This window comes from Chiloscyllium punctatum, chromosome 36 (genome assembly GCF_047496795.1).
Source record: "Chiloscyllium punctatum isolate Juve2018m chromosome 36, sChiPun1.3, whole genome shotgun sequence".
Classification (NCBI taxonomy): Eukaryota; Metazoa; Chordata; class Chondrichthyes; order Orectolobiformes; family Hemiscylliidae; genus Chiloscyllium; species Chiloscyllium punctatum.
The window spans coordinates 24,502,205-24,520,066 of record NC_092774.1 but is presented as its reverse complement, the minus strand read 5'-3'; the positions used below and the strand labels follow the sequence as shown (position 1 = coordinate 24,520,066).

At 44.5% G+C, this 17,862-nt stretch overlaps 1 protein-coding gene across 1 annotated transcript in view; it reads right to left on the bottom strand.

Annotated features, from left to right (window-relative positions):
- The window catches only part of LOC140460041 (uncharacterized), a 137,920-nt gene that overhangs the window by 53,280 nt on the left and 66,778 nt on the right, over window positions 1-17,862 (bottom strand). The gene's annotated exons all lie outside the window — the stretch shown is intronic.

Genomic DNA, 17,862 nt, shown 5'->3' with positions numbered 1-17,862 from the left:
GCGCACAAGGGGGAAACAGCCCCAGTCTGCTTGGCCTCTCCCTATCACTCAAACCCTCCAACCCTGGCAACATCCTTGTAAATTCTTTCTGAACCCTTTCAAGTTTCACAACATCCTTCTGATAGGACTGAGGCCAGAAGTGGCTATGGTTCTGCTGAACAATGGCAATTTAATTCCAAAATATTAATTTCTTCGTGAGAAGGGAATAATTGGCATTGTAGCTGTAAGAGGTCTCTTGCAGAAGAGTGAAGAACCAAGTGAGAGAACTTTCCATTAAAATGGAGAGGAACAGAGGTGATTCTGAGACTGGGGAATTATATCTAAAGCAAGGAAATTACAATGGCAGAGGCACAAACAGGCCACAATAAATGAGGTAACACGATTGAAAGAAATAACAAACATTGAAAGAGCACCTGGAGGAACTGCAACAGTTGTCCATTCCTGTCTGAAAAAATAAAACACAGAAGGTGGCACAGCCACGGTAACAAGGGACATGATGGATAGGACGAGATCCAAAGGAGTGGCGTACAAATTGGCTAAAAATAAAGTACCAGATCTGAAGACTGCGAGCAGTTCAGGTTTCAACAAAAGGATTGATCAAAAGGGGACAATGGGTATGTGAAGATAAAAAAAGATTAGAGAAAACGATAACAACTAGAACAGGCAAAGTTCTCATGTGGAACAAAGTGATGGCAGACCAATTAACTACATATGTTACTTCTATCATCACAAAGGAGGACACAGGTAACATCCCCAAAATGTTGGGGAACACATGGTCCACTGAGAGCAGAAATGAAGGAAATGAGTAGTTGTGGGGAAATGGTGTTGGGGCAATTGATGGGATTAAAAGTTTACAAATCCCGGTGCTGGTAACCCACACCACAAACTATGGTCCGAGGTCATGCAATTGGCAAATCTTGGGCTGATCTTAGCAGAACTATTTAATGGTAAGGTCCTACGGAGTGTTGCTGAACAAAGTGACCTTGGAGTGCAGGTTCATAGCTCCTTGAAAGTAGAGTTGCAGATAGATAGGATAGTAAAGAAGGTGTTTGGTATGCTTTCCTTTATCGGTCAGAGTACTGAGTACAGGAGTTGGGAGGTACTGTTTGCGGCTGTACATGACATTGGTTCGGTCACTTTTGGAATATTGCATGCAATTCTGGTCTCCTTCCTATCAGAAGGATGTATGAACCTTGAAAGGGTTCAGAAAAGATTTACAAGGATGATGCCAGGGTTGAGGGATTTGAGCTATAGGGAGAAGTTAACAGTCTGGCGGTTTTCCGTGGAGAGTCGAACACTAAGGGGTGACTTTATAAAGGTTTATAAAATGATGAGGTGCACGGATAGAATAAATAGACAAAGTCTTCTCTCTGGGGTGGGGGAGTCGATAACTACAGAACATAGGTTTAGGATGAGAGGGAAAAGATTTAAAGGAGAACGAAGGTGCAACTTTTTTATGCAGAGAGTGGTAAGTGTATGGAATGAGCTGCCGGAGGAAGTGGAGGAGGCGAGTGTAATTCCAACATTTAAAAGGCATCTGGATGGGTATATGAATAGGAAGGGTTCGGAGGGATATGGGCCGGTGCTGGCTCAAGTTAACCCTCCTCCTGTATTGAATTTCAAATCTATCTTCATCATGTCTTTCCTCCACTCCTGGCGTTCTCTTTTCTCCTGTCTACAAACTGAAAATAACATCAACACATCAATGCTCTCCTGGCCACTGCGATCTTGGAAGTACCCAGCGCCACAAATGATCAGATTCATTCACCTCAAATTCACAGTCCGCCTTCGTGTCATTCTAGATCTCTCTCTCTCCCTCCCACTCCCTTTTCCTGTTTTAAGGCCACACAGACCAAGCTCAGGGACAGGTCTCTGAGTGAAATGAGGAAATTCTAGTTGAATGACACCAACTGTCATTTCTCTCCCGGAAATGACGGCTGATGGTGCCCTCACCAAGATGGCCGCCCGCGCTCCCTGCCCCAAGTCAACATGTGCCTTATCCTTACAATGATGGCGCCCTGTTGCCGGGCAACACGAGAGCTCCTCCGGTGGTGAAGTGGGCCTGGGGAGGTTTTATTCACGGCCTCAGGCCTCCCCCGAGGAGTTTATAAACTCCCCAGTCTCCCTCCTCCCGCGGTTTCCAATCCGATCCTGTCTCACTGTCTCCTCTCCCCGGGATGTTTCTGAAACCTGTTCCTGTTCTGAAGAAGGCTCACTGGACCCGAAACACCTCCTCGATTTCTCTCGACAGACGCTGCCGGACCTGCTCAGCTTTTCCAGCGATTTCTGTTCTTGTTCCTTCAGCCGCCGGCGCCATTTCGCTCACACTCACCGCACGCATGCGCACTGCCAGGGCCCCATAGAGAGGTTTCTCGATCGCATGGGATCGTGGGAATTGAAGGCGCCATTAATGTCATGAAATCCAGTATCCCATATGCCTTCTTAATTGTCCTGTTCATGTGTTAATGAAGTACACGTCAGGGGCAAATCTTTCAGCGATTTTAGATTTATGCATTGAGTGGAACACTACAGGTGTTTAACTCTAAACTCTAGTTCCAATTCAGTGTCAGTATAATCGCTCTTTATCTGTTCTCAAATAAGCACCGAATCAATGCTCTCCATCTGACCCTTCTTAACGTTGATTTTCTTTATTTTGCAGATTCCAACCCGCTGTTTCAATAATTTATTAAAATCTACTTCTGGTACATGGGCATTGCTGGCTGGCCAGCATTTGCTTCCCCTTGAGAATGTGATGGTGAGCTGCCTTCTTAAACCTTTGCAGTCCACATCCTGTACGGTGACCCACAATGTCTTGAGGGAAGGAATTCCAGGATTTGGACCAGTGACACTGAAGGAAGAGTAATACATTTCCAAGTCAAGATGGTGAGTGGCTTGGAGGGGTACTTGCAAGAGGTTGTGTTCCCATGTATCTGTTTTCCTGGTCCTTCTAGATGGAAGTGGTTGTTAGTTTGAAAGGCAATTTGTAAGGTGCTTTGGTAAACTTTTGCAGTGCGTCTTGTAGATACTGCACACTACTGCTTCTGAACAGTGGAATATGGTACCACTCAAGCAGGCAACATTGACCTGGATGGTATGAAGCGTTTCAAATACAGTTGAAGCTGCAACCCCATCCAAGCTAGTGGGGAGTATTCCATTACACTGCTGACTTGTGGCTTGTCGAAGTTGGAACACGTTTTGGAGTGTCAGGAGGTGAGTTACTCACTGCAGTATTTCTGGTCTCTGACCTGTTCTTGTAGCCACTGTGTATATATGGTTCATCTAGTTGAGTTTCTGATCAATGGTAAACCCCAAGGATGTTGATCGTGGGGCATTTAGTGACAGTAACATTGTTGATATCACAGGTCAGTGGTCAGATTATCTCTTTTGAGGATGAGTCATTGTGTGACATTTGCGTGGCATTCATGTTACTTGCCACTCATCAGCCCATTGTATATGGTTAAGATCTTGTAGCATTTCAAACTGAACTGCTTCAGTTTATGAGGAGTTGTTTATAGTGCTGAACATCTGCAATTATTGCAACATCTACACTTCTGAACTTATGATGGAGGAAGGTCATTGATGAAGATGGTTTGGCCTATGAACTCCTGCAGAGATGTCCTGAAGCCGAGATGACTGACCTCCACAAACCATAGCCATCTTTCCATGTGCTAGATATGACTTAACAATTAAGACATACAAAACTAATTGAAGGAATAGGTATGAGACAACCCTCTTCAGGGTGTCTCCAGTGCAGGTTTTTCTGTTCTCGAAACAATCTGATAAATGTTGACATTCATCAGCCTTTTGATCTTGGCAGTTTCCTTTCTCTCCAACATTTGTTTCACATGAGCAAGTTGAATTCTTCTGCATTTTTCAGGAAAATGTTTTACAGAAGGTAATATTCTTAATATCTGTGTAATGTTCCCTGGGAAAACTGTCTATAGTCCACCAGTTGGAGGAAATTTCTCTGAAAAGATTTGTCAAATGCCCTGCTTCCACAAGACCCAGTGTTCCCAAAGTTGAAGTACTTTTAACAGCCCTATTGTACTTTCCAGAATTTCCATGATAGGAGACATGTGCCACTTATACCCACCACAAATCTCCTGAAACTGGGTGCACTACAAAAGTCCAGCAGGAAGATTATCAGTAAAAAGGTCTGGTTTCAATCATAGAGTTATACATATCTAGAGACATACTGCATGGAAACAGATCCTTTGGTTGAACTCATCCATGCTGACCAGATGTCCCAAGCTGACCCAGCCCCAAGTTCCAGCCATTGGCCCATATCCCCCCCACCACTTCCCTGGCAGCTTGTTACACATGCACACACACACACACACACACACACACACACACACACACACACACACACACACACACACACACACACACACACACACACACACACACACACACACACACACACCACCCTCTGCATAACAAGATTGTCCTTGAGGTCACTTATTCCCTTCTTGCTACCCACAGCACCTCCTTTCCGTTACCCCCCCCCCCCCCCCCCAGCACCCCCTGTCCATCCACAGCTCCTCCTGTCCATTTCCACCCTGCCACCCACAGTGCCCCATGTGCATTTCCCTCTCCCCGCCCTCTGACCCCATCTATCCTCCCTCTCTCCCCTCACCCTCCGCTCTCCATCTCTCTGTTCCCTGTCTATTCTCTCTCTCCAACTCTCTGCTGCCCATTCTTCCACTGCCCCCACCCTCTCCTTGCCACTCATTCTCTCTCTCCACCCATCCTCTGCCCCCGTCCATTCTCTGTCTCTCCTTACATTCTGCACCCATCCATTCTCTCTATTCTCCCAGCCCCCGTACATTCTCTTTCTGTTCTCCCCAGCCCCACCCTCTAGCACCCATCAATGAGAGGAAGGAATCTGGTTGATGGCAGGGAGGAGGAGGAGCTAGAAAGATAGGGAGCTTATTTGAAATTGAGTTCCCCAATGTTGAGTCCTCCCAACTCTACGCAGCCTGGGCGGAAGATGAGATGTTGTTCCTCCAATTTGCAGTTTGATTCATTGTGGTAAGGGAGGCGGCCAAAGCTGGTTATGTCAGAAAGGGAGTGGGAAGGGGAATTAAAATGGCTGGTGACTGGGAGGTCCGGTCGGCCTCTGCGGGCCCAGGCACGATGCTGTTCTCCAAGTCTCCCAGATGTAGAGAAATCCACAATTGGCAAACACATGGCAAATGCAGTACCACAATGTAAAATTATAGCCTCTGCTGTGAAAAAAAAAAGCAGAAAGGAGGTGTATTGTTTCTATGGTGATGTATTGGGATGTGGAGAAAGTGAGGACTGCAGATGCTGGAGATCAGAGTCGAAAAGTGTGGCACTGGAAAAGCACAGCAGGACAGGCAGCATTCAAGGAGTAGGAGAGTTGACGTTTTGGGCATGAGCCCTTCACCAGGAATGATGTGTGAATGTAATTGAAACCAGTCAATACCAGTTGTCAGACAGGGGCAGCAAGCAATCAGCAAGGCAAGTGGTATTTTAACAAAAGGAACTGAGTTCAGAAGTGGGATGTCTTCCTGCAGTTTGGGGGTCATTGAATGTGTTCAAGGCTGAGTTTGTCTGATTTTTGAACAACAAATAAGTGGATGTTTATGGGGGAAGGCAAGGAAATGGTTTTAGAACAGTTTCAGTCCAACTAGTCCATGCTGACTACGTTTTCAAACTAAATTAGTCCCAGCTACCTGTGTTTGGCCCATATCCCTCCAAACATTTCCTATACATGTACTTGTCCAAATTTCTTTGAAACGTTGTTACGGTACCTGCATCCTTTCTCTGGACATTTATTCCACACACAAACCACGCTCTGTGTTTTTTTAAAACAAACTGGTGCCCCTCATGTCTTTTTAAAATCTTTCTCCACTCACTGTCAAACTTTGCTCCCTAATCTTGAAACTACGCGAGAGAAAGAGGACCCGCCGTTCACCTCATCTATATCCTTCATGATTTTATAAACCTCTATAAGGTCACCTCGCAACCTACTGTGTTCCAGTGAAAAATTCCCAGCCTATCCACTTCGATGTAGTTAGATTCATATCCAGTTATGATCTGTTCAATGCTTATGCAGGCTCAAAAAACCAAATGGCCGACTTCTGTTCCCAGTTCTCACTCTGTGTCCAGGACAGCAAGAGACGATAAAACATAGAAGCAGAGAGTAGGCCATTCAGCCCATTAAGTCTGCTCATACCATTCAATTGTGGCTCATAGGTTTCTCAATCCCATTCTCTTGCTTTCTCCCCATAACCCTCGATCCGCTTGGTACTCAAGAACATATGTCTCAGTCTTAAATATACTCAGTGACCTAGCCTCTGCAACCTTCTGTGGCAATGAATTCCATAGATTCACCACTATCTGGCTGAAGGATTTTATGTTCATCTATGTTCTAAAAGGCCTTCTCTTTACTCTGAGGCTGTGCCCTCGGGTCTGAGTCTCTCATACCAACGGAAACATCTTCCCAACATCCACTGTATCCAGGCCATTCAGTATTCTCTGTGTTTCAATTAGATCTCTCCTGAGTGTGGGCCTGTTAGTCAGCATGAAGCAGATCCTTCAGGATGAGGTACAGCAGGGATGAGGTTCGGCAAATGGAAAGAGAGTATGTGGGATGGAGATTTTCAGCTTCGAGGGAATAAGAGAGGAAATAGATTTCATTATAAATTAGATTTGTTCAGGTGGGCCAATGGGCCGAGGAGTGGCAGATGGAGTTTAATTTAGAGAAATGAGAGGTACTGCATTTTGCAGCTGTATAAGACATTGTTTAGGCCACTTTTGGAATACTGTGTTCAGTTCTGGTCTCCCTGCTATAGCAAAGAGGTTGTGAAACTTTGGAAGTGGTTGGAGAAGATATACAAGGCTGTTGCCATGCTTGTGACCTATAGTGAGATGCTGAAGAGGCCAGGGATATTTTCCCTGGAGAATTGGAGGCTATGGGGTGATCTTATAGATGTTTATGAGGGGCATGGATAGGGTAAATACCCAAGCACCTTTCCCCAGGGTAGGGGAGTCCAAATCTAGAGGGCATATGTTTGAGGTGAGAGGAGAATGTTTTAAAAGGGATGTGACTGGCAAGGTTTCGTGCAGAGGATGGTGCATGTGTGTAACAAACTACCAGATAATGACAACATTTAAAAGGCGTCTGGATAGGTACATGAATAGGAAGGATTTAGAGGGATATGGGCCAAATGCGACTAGGTTAATTTCGAATATTTGGTTGGCATGACAAGCTGGGCCGAAGGGTCTGTTTCCATGCTTTATAACTCTAATCAGCTCTGCTGAAAGCAGTAGAGTCAGAGCACTTTCAGAGCAGCTTTCAAAGATGTTTTGCCCATACTGGGAGCAATAGACAATAGGTGCAGGAGTACGCCATTCTGCCCCTCGAGCCTGCACCACCTTTCAATATGATCATGGCTGATCATCCTTAATCAGTATACTGTTCCTGCCTTAGCTCCATAAACCTTGATTCCACTATCCTTGAGAGCTCTATCCAACTCTTTCTTAAATGAATCCAGAGACTGGGCCTCCACTGCCCTCTGGGGCAGAGCATTCCACACAGCCACCACTCTCTGGGTGAAGAAGTTTCTCCTCATCTCTGTCCTAAATGGTCTACCCCGTATTTGTAAGCTGTGTCCTCTGGTTCGGCACTCACCCATCAGCGGAAACATGTTTCCTGCCTCCAGAGTGTCCAATCCTTTAATAATCTTTTATATCTCAATCAGATCCCTTCTAAACTCAAGGGTATACAAGCCCAGTCGCTCCAATATCTCAGTGTAAGGTAGTTCCGCCATTCAAGGAATTGACCTCATGAACCTACGCTGCACTCCCTCAATAGCCAGAATGTTTTTCCTCAAATTTGGAGACCAGAACTGCACACAATACTCCAGGTATGGTCTCACCAGGGCCCTGTACAGCTGCAGAAGCACCTCTTTGCTTCTATATTCAATCCCTCTTGTTATGAAGGCCAGCATGCTATTAGCCTTCTTCACTACCTGCTGTACCTGCATGCTTGCCTTCATTGACTGGTGTGCAAGAACACCCAGATCTCTTTGTTCTGCTCCTTTACCTAAATTGATTCCATTGAGGTAGTAATCTGCCTTCCTGTTCTTGCCACCAAAGTGGATAACCATACATTTATCCACATTAAACTGCATCTGCCATGCATCTGACCACTCACCTGACCTGTTCAGGTCACCCTGTAATCTCCTAACATCCTCCTCACAATTCACCCTGCCACCCAGCTTTGTATGATCAGCAAATTTCCTCATGTTATTATTAATACCATCTTCTATATCCTTAATATATCTTGTAAAGCTGCGGTCCCAGCACTGATCCCTGCGGTACCCCACTATTCACTGCCTGCCATTCTGAAATGGAGCCATTTATCACTACTCTTTGTTTCCTGTCAGCCAACCAACTAACTTTCAATCCAAGTTAGTACTTTTCCCCCAATAGCATGTGCCCTAATTTTGCTCACTAACCTCCTATGTGGGACTTTATCAAAAGCTTTCTGAAAGTCCAGGTATACTACATCTACTGGATCTCCCTTGTCCATCTTCAGAGTTACATCCTCAAAAAATTCCAGAAGATTAGTCAAGCATGACTTCCCCTTCATAAATCCATGCTGACTCTGACCTATTCTGTTACTACTATCCAGATGTGTTGTAATTTCATCCTCAGTAATAGACTCCAGCATCTTTCCCACCACTGAGGTCAGACTAACTGCTCTATAATTTCCTGTTTTCTCTCTCCCACCTTTCTTAAAAAGTGGTACAACATTAGCCACCCTCCAATCCACAGGAACGGATCCCGAATCTATCGAAATCTGGAATATAATCACCAACGCATCCACTATTTCTGGAGCCACCTTCTTTAGTACCCTGGGATGTAGACCATCAGGCCCAGGGGACTTATCAACCTTCAGACCTAACAGTCTCTCCAACACTAATTCCTGGCAAATATAAATTCCCTTAAGTTCAGATCCTTCAGCCACTGTTACTTCAGAGAGATTGCTTGTGTCTTCCCCAGTGAACATAGATCTGAAGTACCAAATCAATTCTTCCGCCATTTCTTTGTTCCCCGTAATATATTCCCCAGTTTCTGTCTTCAAAGGCCCAATATTAGTCTTAACCATTTTTTCCCTTTCAAATACCTAAAAAGGTATTTACTATCCTCCTTTATATTTTTGGCCAGTTTACCTTCGTACCTCATTTTTTCTGTGTATTTCCTTCTTAGTAATCCTCTGTTGTACTTTAAAAGCTTCCCAGTCCTCCATTTTCCCACTTATCTTTGCTATGTTATACTTTTTCTCGTTTAACTTTATATGTTTCTTAACTTCCCTCATCAGCCACGGCCACCGATGCCTCCTCCTAGGATCTTTCTTCCTTATTGGAATGAACTGATCCTGCATCTTCTGCATTATATGCAGAAATATCTGCCATTGTTCCTCCACTGTCATCCCTGCCAAGGTATTGCACTATTGAACTTTGGCCAGCTCCTCCCTCATAGCTCCATGGTTCCCTTTATTCAACAGAAATATTGTCACTTCCGATTGTACCCTCTCCCTCTCAAATTGCAGATTGAAGCTTATTGTATTATGGTCACGACTTCGCAATGGCTCCTTCACTTCGAGGTACCTGATCAATTCTGGTTCGTTGCACAGAACAAGTTACAATGAAATCTTTAATTTGTGGGACAGCAACTGAGTGAATGAGGACATCCAGAATTTTAGTGGAAAGTCGAATCCATTGCACTGTGGGGATGAAATGATTTAAGGTTTACCGGCAGTAAGTATAGTGTGCTGAGTGGGGAGCTGAGTGAAGGGTTAGGTGGGTCCTTGTTTTAAACTGCTCATTTCTTTCAGCCTCCAACATTGTATTTCCACTGCTGTACATTAGAAGGAGTGAATCAGTCACTGCTTTCATTAGAAACCTTACGGTTTTCAGTACCGCAGGTATTACATTGTTTCCTGAGCATTTTAAAGTTTACTGACAGCAACGGGGTTTGGGCCGTATTCACTGGAAACTATTAAGCAGACAGATAGCACACATACGAGAGGGCAGAGTGGGACTTGTCTTTTGATTTGGTGGAAGGTGGGAGGTTCTGCGCGCTGTGATCCGGGGCAAACACGACTGCAATAAATCATTGAATCTCTACAGTGTGGAAGTCGGCCATTCAACCCCTCTGAAGAGCATGGCATCCAGACGCACGCCCACCAGCTCCCTGCATTGTCTGTAGTTTCTGCTGGTGGATGAAACTCGGCCATAAAATTAGGGGGAGTAGATTTAAGGTAGAGATGAGGAGGAGGTGTTTTTTCCCGGAGAGTAGTTAATCTGTGAAGGGTGAGGGTGGATTGGCCATGCTAAATTGCCCCACATGGTCCAGGGATGTGCAGATTAGGGTGGATTCGCCATGTTAAATGACTCATAGTGCCCAGGTATGTGCAGGTGAGGTCTATTCGGGGGGTAAATATCGGGCAAGAGAGGAAAGGGAATGGAAGTGGGTGGGTTACCCTTCGGAGGGTCGGTGTGGTCTCATTGGGCCGGGTGACCTGCTTCTACATTGTGCGGATTCTCTGAAGGGAACAGATTTTTGAAAACTGTGCAGAGCAGTGTGGCCTGTCAATCCGGAGCAGGCGCAGTGCAGAGCCGCCGTTCGCCCCGCCCCTTCGTTTCGTCACGCCCCGCCTCGTTGGCCGTCGCTCGACACTTGCTCCTCCCACTGTCCCGGCCGCACTCCGCCTCTCGCTCCACCCAGTCGCCCCGCCCCTGACCCCAATTGTCTCTCCGCCCTATCGCTCCGCCGCCTCCCCGCTGTTCGCTCCTCCCCTTCCTGTCTCCCTTTCCCGCATCGACCCATCGATGACGTCACAACACGGAAGTGGCTCTGCTCGTTTCAGAGTAAAACCCTTTCGCTGGGCAACTCTTCAATCTAAGAGGGAGAAAATCTGTTCACTGGTAGCAACTGGAGTGAATCCAGGGAGGGAGCAGACTCTGCAAACTCAGGTATGTGCCTTAATTGTCCGGGTGGGGAGGGACGGAAGGATAGGGTGGGGCTGTTTTCCCCAGCCCGCGCCAGAATCTTAGGGGTAACATTATAGACTTTTATAAAATCATAAGGAGCATGGATAGGGTAAATAGACATGGTCTTTTCCTTGGGGTGGGGGAGTCCAGAACTAGAGGGTGATTGGTTTAGGGTGAGGGCGGAGGGGGAGGGGGCGTGGAGATTTAAAAGAGACCTAAGGAGGCAACTTTTTCACAAGGTTTTGGCGGGTGTGAATGTACGGAATGACCTGCCAGAGAAAGTAGTGGAGGCTGGTACAATTACAGCATTTAAAAGGCATCTGGACGGGTGTATCAAAACGAACGGTTCAGAGGGCCAGGGAACACGTGCTGGCAAATGTGACTAGATTAATTTCGGATATCTGGTCAGCACAGAATCGTTTGACTGAAATGCCTGTGTCTGTTTCTGTGTGAAAATCTCTATGATTCTGGCTTTCCACTAACGTTTGCCACGTCTGTATGTTCAGTTTCTCTCTTTCTGGTGTCGGTGTTAATACCTTGAAGTCTCATTATGCTCTCCTTCCCGGGACATTAACCATTTCTTGAGGTTGTTCCTCAAGAAGCTGCATTGCAGGCTCATCCTGAATTGGCACACTTTATTTTGCTTTCCAAATCCGACCTGCTCTCTCTCAGCATTATGCCAATGACGTGAAAGATATTAACTTTCAGGTGGAGTTTCAGAGAGATAAGCCTTGACGTTTTTGCTTTTCTGCACCTGTAAAATCCTGAATCAGCACCTTCAGGCGAATGAGTTAAAGTGGAGTGAGAACAGAGGGGGAGAGAGAGAATGGGATGACGCTTTCAGTTTTGTGGAATAATAAAAGAAAAGAATGTTCTGCAGAAAGCAGAACTGACAGTGATGGCTTTATATTCTCTTTTTACAGCATTTGAAGATCTGAAGACAGAAGTTTCAAAATTAACTGTAATGTCAACTCTCCTGCTCCTCGGATGCTGCCTGATCTGCCGTGCTTTTCCAGTGCCATACTTTTTGACAGTGACTCTCCAGAGTCAGCAGTCCACACTTTGGTGTCAATGTCTGACGGTCACTCAATCCATCAGGACCACAATGAGTTTTGACTGTGATTCTGTGAGAAGGAGCAAAGCTTTTTGGTTCCTGTTTGAGTAAATTTCCTGTATCAGTGGGACTGGATGAGAGACCTACTGTTGCAGTGCACTGAGTGTGGAGCGTGTAACAGCTATACGGCCTGGAAAGAGGAAATCACGGTGCGAAGGGGCTCCACACGCGTTTGTGTGTGGCTGACGCTTCGGCCATGGAGAAATCTGAGGAATCCCGCCCTCTGAAGAAACCATGGAAGTGTGGTGACTGCGGGAAAGGCTTCTGTGTCCCATCTGCCCTGGAGACTCATCGGCGCAGTCACATCAGAGAGAGGCCCTTCAGCTGCCCTGAGTGTGGGAGGGGCTTTACCCAGGCATCTGCCCTGCGGACTCACCAGTGGGTCCACACAGGGGAGAGGCTGTTTCCGTGTCCCGAGTGCTGGAAGGTCTTCAGCAATTCCTTCAACCTCCAGACCCACAAGCGACTCCACACTGGTGAGAGGCTGTTTTCTTGCTCCGAGTGCAAGAAGGCATTCAGACATTCCTCTGACCTGCTGACCCACTGGCGGGTCCACGCGGGGGAGAGGCCCTACAGCTGCCCCGAGTGTGGGAAGCCCTTCAGCAATTCCTCCCACCTGCTGACTCACCAGCGGGTCCACACAGGGGAGAGGCCGTTCACCTGCCCCACGTGCGGGAAGGGATTTAGTCAGGTGAGCAACTTGTGGAAGCACCAGCGTCCCCACACTGGGGAGAAGCCCTTCAGCTGCCCCGAGTGCAGGAAGGCCTTCAGCAATTCCACCACTCTGCTGACCCACCGGCAGATCCATATGGGGGAGAGGCCATTCCCCTGCACCGAGTGCGGGAAGGCCTTCAGCAATTCCTCCATCCTGCTGAGACACCAGAGGGTTCACATAGGGGAGTGGCCCTTCAGCTGCCCTGAGTGCAGGAAGGGGTTCAGCGATTCCTCCAATCTCCAGACCCACCAACGGATCCACACTGGGGAGAAGCCCTTCGGCTGCACAGAGTGTGGGAAGGCCCTCACCCGCTCCTCCCACCTGCGGAGGCACCAACGAGTTCACGTGCCATCACAGGGTGATTGAAGGAGCAACAACTGAATGCCATTAGGGACTGGACTATCAACCCAGTTCCGGTGACTCCTGAGTTTGAATCCAGCCGTGGCAGATCACGGAATTGGAATTCTGTCAGAAATCTGGAGTTCAGAATCTGATGATGAAACCGTTTTTAGGGTGGGGGTCCTATCTGATTCACGCATGCTCTTTTTCGGGAAGGAAACTGCCATTGTGGGAAAGGATTCATTCAGTCACCCAGCTGCATCCTTTACCTGGTCTAGCCTACACGTGACTCCAGACCCACAGCTGTGTGGTTAACACTATACTGCCCAGCACCTCCCCTCTTTCTCCCCCCCCCCCCCCCGACTCAGCCCCTGGCAGATGAGCAGGGAGAAACTTACTAGGAGACAGGATATGGGTTGAAATTGCTGAGTGAGGCAATACCTCCTCCAGGTTACGGCTGTACCAAGGATCCAATTACAAAGGGACAACTCGGTGATGACCAATAGTAAAGAAAGTGAGGTGGGATGGTGGGGGGCGGGGGGTGGTTGAGGGGTGGGGGGGGGGGGGGGTGAGGAGTATGTGTGCTTTGACCTTGAGCTGTTTAAAAAGCAGCTACTTTTTCTACACCTTTTTGCTGGTGGATCTGAAGCTTTAACAAAGTTGGGTCACAATAAAGATTACCTGAACTTACCGCGGGCTCAGACTCTCATTCAAAGTTTTGAGCTCCAAGAGGTTTTTTGTTTTGAAGCTGTTCGTTTCTTTCAGCCTCCTGCACTAAGTTTGCAATGTTGTGTATCACATGGAGCAGTGAATGGGTAGCTAGTATCCTTAGAAATTATAAATTTTTCCGGAGTGCAGGTACTGTGTTGTTTCATTGGCATTGTAAAGTTTACTGGGAGGTATGGGCTGTGTTCACTAGAAACCATTGGGGTGGATAAAGTTAAAAATCACACAAGACCAGGTTATAGTCCAACAGGTTTATTCAGAAGCACTGGCTTTCGGAGCGCTGCTCCTTCCACAGGTAGCTGTGGAGCAGGATCATAAGACATAGATCTTATAGCAAAGGTCACAGTGTCATGCAACTGATATCTTTTAGAATGGGTTGCAGGTTTTGGTTCATTAATATGTTACTCCAAGAACACATCTAAGTCATGTTCTTGAGATGACTTATGGTTTTATATTTTAAAAAAAAGTGACATCTCAGCTCACACAATACATTAAAGTTGTGAGTTTCGAGTCTGTCAGTATCCCAATCTTGAATCAGACTAGTTCTCTTTTTAACTGTACACTGTAAGTAATCTAATCTAATCTAATCTAAAGTCGGAATATATAAAATATTACATGCATTGACTGACTGTAGATTGTGTGCTTTGTGAGCAAAATTGAAAGTATCGGCAAATATAATTCTGCAATAAAAATTCACTCCATAGAGTTGTGTGTGTGCGCATGAGAGTTTGTATGTGAGAGTGCATGCTTGGTTGAGTGTGATGGAGTATAAGTCTGAGAGTGTGTGAGAGTGTTAGGGTGTGCGTATATGAGAGAGGTATGAATAAAAGCCAAGGGGTTGCATTTTGCTAAAACGAGGAAGGACAGGGCTTGTATATTTAAAACAGAGATGTAAGAGGGTTCAGATACATAGTGATGCAACCTGCAAAGAACTGGTAGACTGGATGGTTAAGAAGGCATTTAGCACCATTGCCACCCAGACCCACTCCCTTACTTCATATTTCTCATAGCTAATCCCCCCTACCTTGCATATCCTGAACAATAAGGGTAATTTAGCATGGCCAATCCAGCCTAACCTACGCCCTAATCTAAAAACTACCTTCTCAAGGATGTAATTTAAATGCACAACATTTCTAAGAAAAATGTCTGTCTGACTCAACACTGGGACCCAGACAGAATTCACACCTATTGTTAGAAAAGCTCTGCATTTGAATGACTTTCTTGAGAAGGTAATTAAAAACCAGTTCTGGAATTAACATGCTAAAAAGAGCAGAAACCCATTCTAAAAGATGAATGATTTAATCTAAAATTGTTTAACATATGACATCTCCATTACACTGGACTCCTTTGGCTATAAATTCCATGAACATGATTTCATTCTCCACAACCAACCTGATAAAAGAGCGGTGCTCCAAACGTTAGTGTTTCCAAATAAATCTGTTGGTTTATAACCTGGTGTTGTGAAATTTTTAACTTTGTCCATGGGAAACACGTGTTGTGGGACTGGTAACAGTTATTTTGTGATCTGTTCCACCTGAAATTTCTCCTCGATGCAGACAGGGGTGAGCAGTCTGTTTTTGTGCTTTTGTGAGAGATCAGGCTAGCAGCTTTTAAATCCTTATGTTCAGCAGCATAAGAAAACTGTAGGTCAGTAATCGTATTTCGAGAGTGGTACTTCCAGCTCTGGTAGTCCTGATGAGTCACCAGAGAGGGAGGGAGAGAAGATGTCACATCTAAAAAGCAAACTGAAAAGTTTTTGTTTGTTCCGTCAGTTGAGTTGGTTCTGCACTCGGATGAGACTGGATACTGATTTTAATGGATCAGAATTGAACACTACAATGGAACACCTTAAATTTCAAGAACGTTGAAAGGGCAAATCAAACTGTAACCTTGAAGAGATATGCTTCCATTTCTAACCTTGGGTGATCCAAATGAGACATTTTTACTGATCACTCCGTTTCAGAGTGCTGCTCTTTCATCAGGTGGTCATTGACAATAAGATCATGATCACAGAATTTATAGCCAAAGGAGTCCACGGTCATGGAGATGTCCTTCACTAAACAATTTTAGATTAACTCTTTCATATTTCAGAATGGGCTTCTGTTCTTTGGTACATTAATCCCAGAACTTGTTTTAAATTACCTTCAACAATGTTATTTAAATGCAGAGCTTTTCGAACAACAATGTCAGTCTGACTCGATATTGGGACAGACAGACTTCACACCCATTGTTAGAAAAGCTCTACATTTAAATTACTTTCTGAAATGGCTGATCTTTAACATTGAGAATAGTTACATTGATACTTTCAGACTTTAACAATGTTTCTGAATATATGTTCACTTTTTGAAAAGAACTGCTGAAATCTTTCTGAAACTTGCATCGAAACGTGCGCAGTTAGGCCACAGCCCAAGACAGGCTGTAAAGGATGAATTGCCTAATCCTAGTTTTGTGAAATTGATTCTGACTATGTTGAAATAGAGTCATAGAGTTGTAGAGCACAGAAGCAAACCCTTCAGTCCAGACAACCAAATATCCTAAATTAATCTAGTGACCCATTTGCCAACATTTGGTCCATATCCCTCTGATTCTTTTCTATTCGTGTTTCCAACCAGATGCATTTTTTTCTTCTTCAGCTAACTGAAGTGGAGAAGCCTGAAATCTTTAAAGGATTGCCTGAAAAAAACTTTTATGCAAGATTTGGCTCAGTGGTGTATTTTCTAAAGCTTTGCTATTGTAGTTGTCAATTTGTTAAAAACTTTCAGTTGTTGTTGTCCAAGGCAGAGTAAATATTCATTTAAGATATAATTGAGATATATACATTCTTTACAATGTTTGTCCATCATTTTGTACATTGAGCATAATCTTTTTGTGATTCAACAGATATGATTTGAAGTGAATTCTGCAAGATACTTTTGTATTTTATCTAACTTTGCTTTGTGTTAAAGATTTCCTTTGTGACATTTTAATTAAAATATCTCAATGTATAATAATGAAACAGCTAATTTATTCTGAAATTATTTCAATTGGTTGGTCGATTGCCAAATAATAGCTGCTTAACTGTTGTAAATATTGATACCCAGGAAAGCTATTTTGTTTAATATATTTCCTTTGTAAAGATTTTATAAAATGATTGCAAATTTTATTTCATATGAAAATACAGTGTTTTATTAAATGGTTGAAAGTAACTTTGCAGTTAATTGTTCCATTTGGGATAAAACATAGATTATTTATCAAAATCATATTCACAATTTATGGTGAGTGTATTAACAAACAAATGTTGCCATTTGGCATTGAATTGCCTCAAACACAATTTGAAATTCTTGAATGAGTTGAATAAGGGGTACACTGTGAATATTTATTGTGCATTTGTAATGGCTCTTTTGATGAATTATTTCCCTGTATCCGCATATATCTGGAATCATTTTCTTTTCAAGAATTTTGTATTAACGTTTGCCACTTACTGGTGCCACCCCCCCCCCCCCCCCCCACAAGATCATTCCAAATCGTAATAACTTGCTTACTTTCTTAAAAATTAAATCTTCCCCCGCGCCCCAACCCAAATCCCTTTTCTTATAAAGTGGCTGCACTATTTCAAACATGGTCATGCTTTCTAAATATTACCATGTCCTTTTAATTATGAGATTTCAATGTGTCTTTTTAAATATAAAAATGCCCCTTCAAATGTAGTTATGCCCTTTAAATGTGTTGTATTCCTCTAAGCGCAATCTTGCCTCTCGATAATGTATATTTACCCCTTTAGATATGACTGTCTCTTAAAGGGTCATTTCTACTTATAAATAGGGCAGCGTCTCTTCGAAATGTAGATTCATTTAGATATGACTGCGTCATTTTGCATATTAAGATATCCCTTTGAATGTGCCTACATCCCTTTGAAATGTAATCTTGTCCATTTCAATCTATTTGCTGAAATAGCC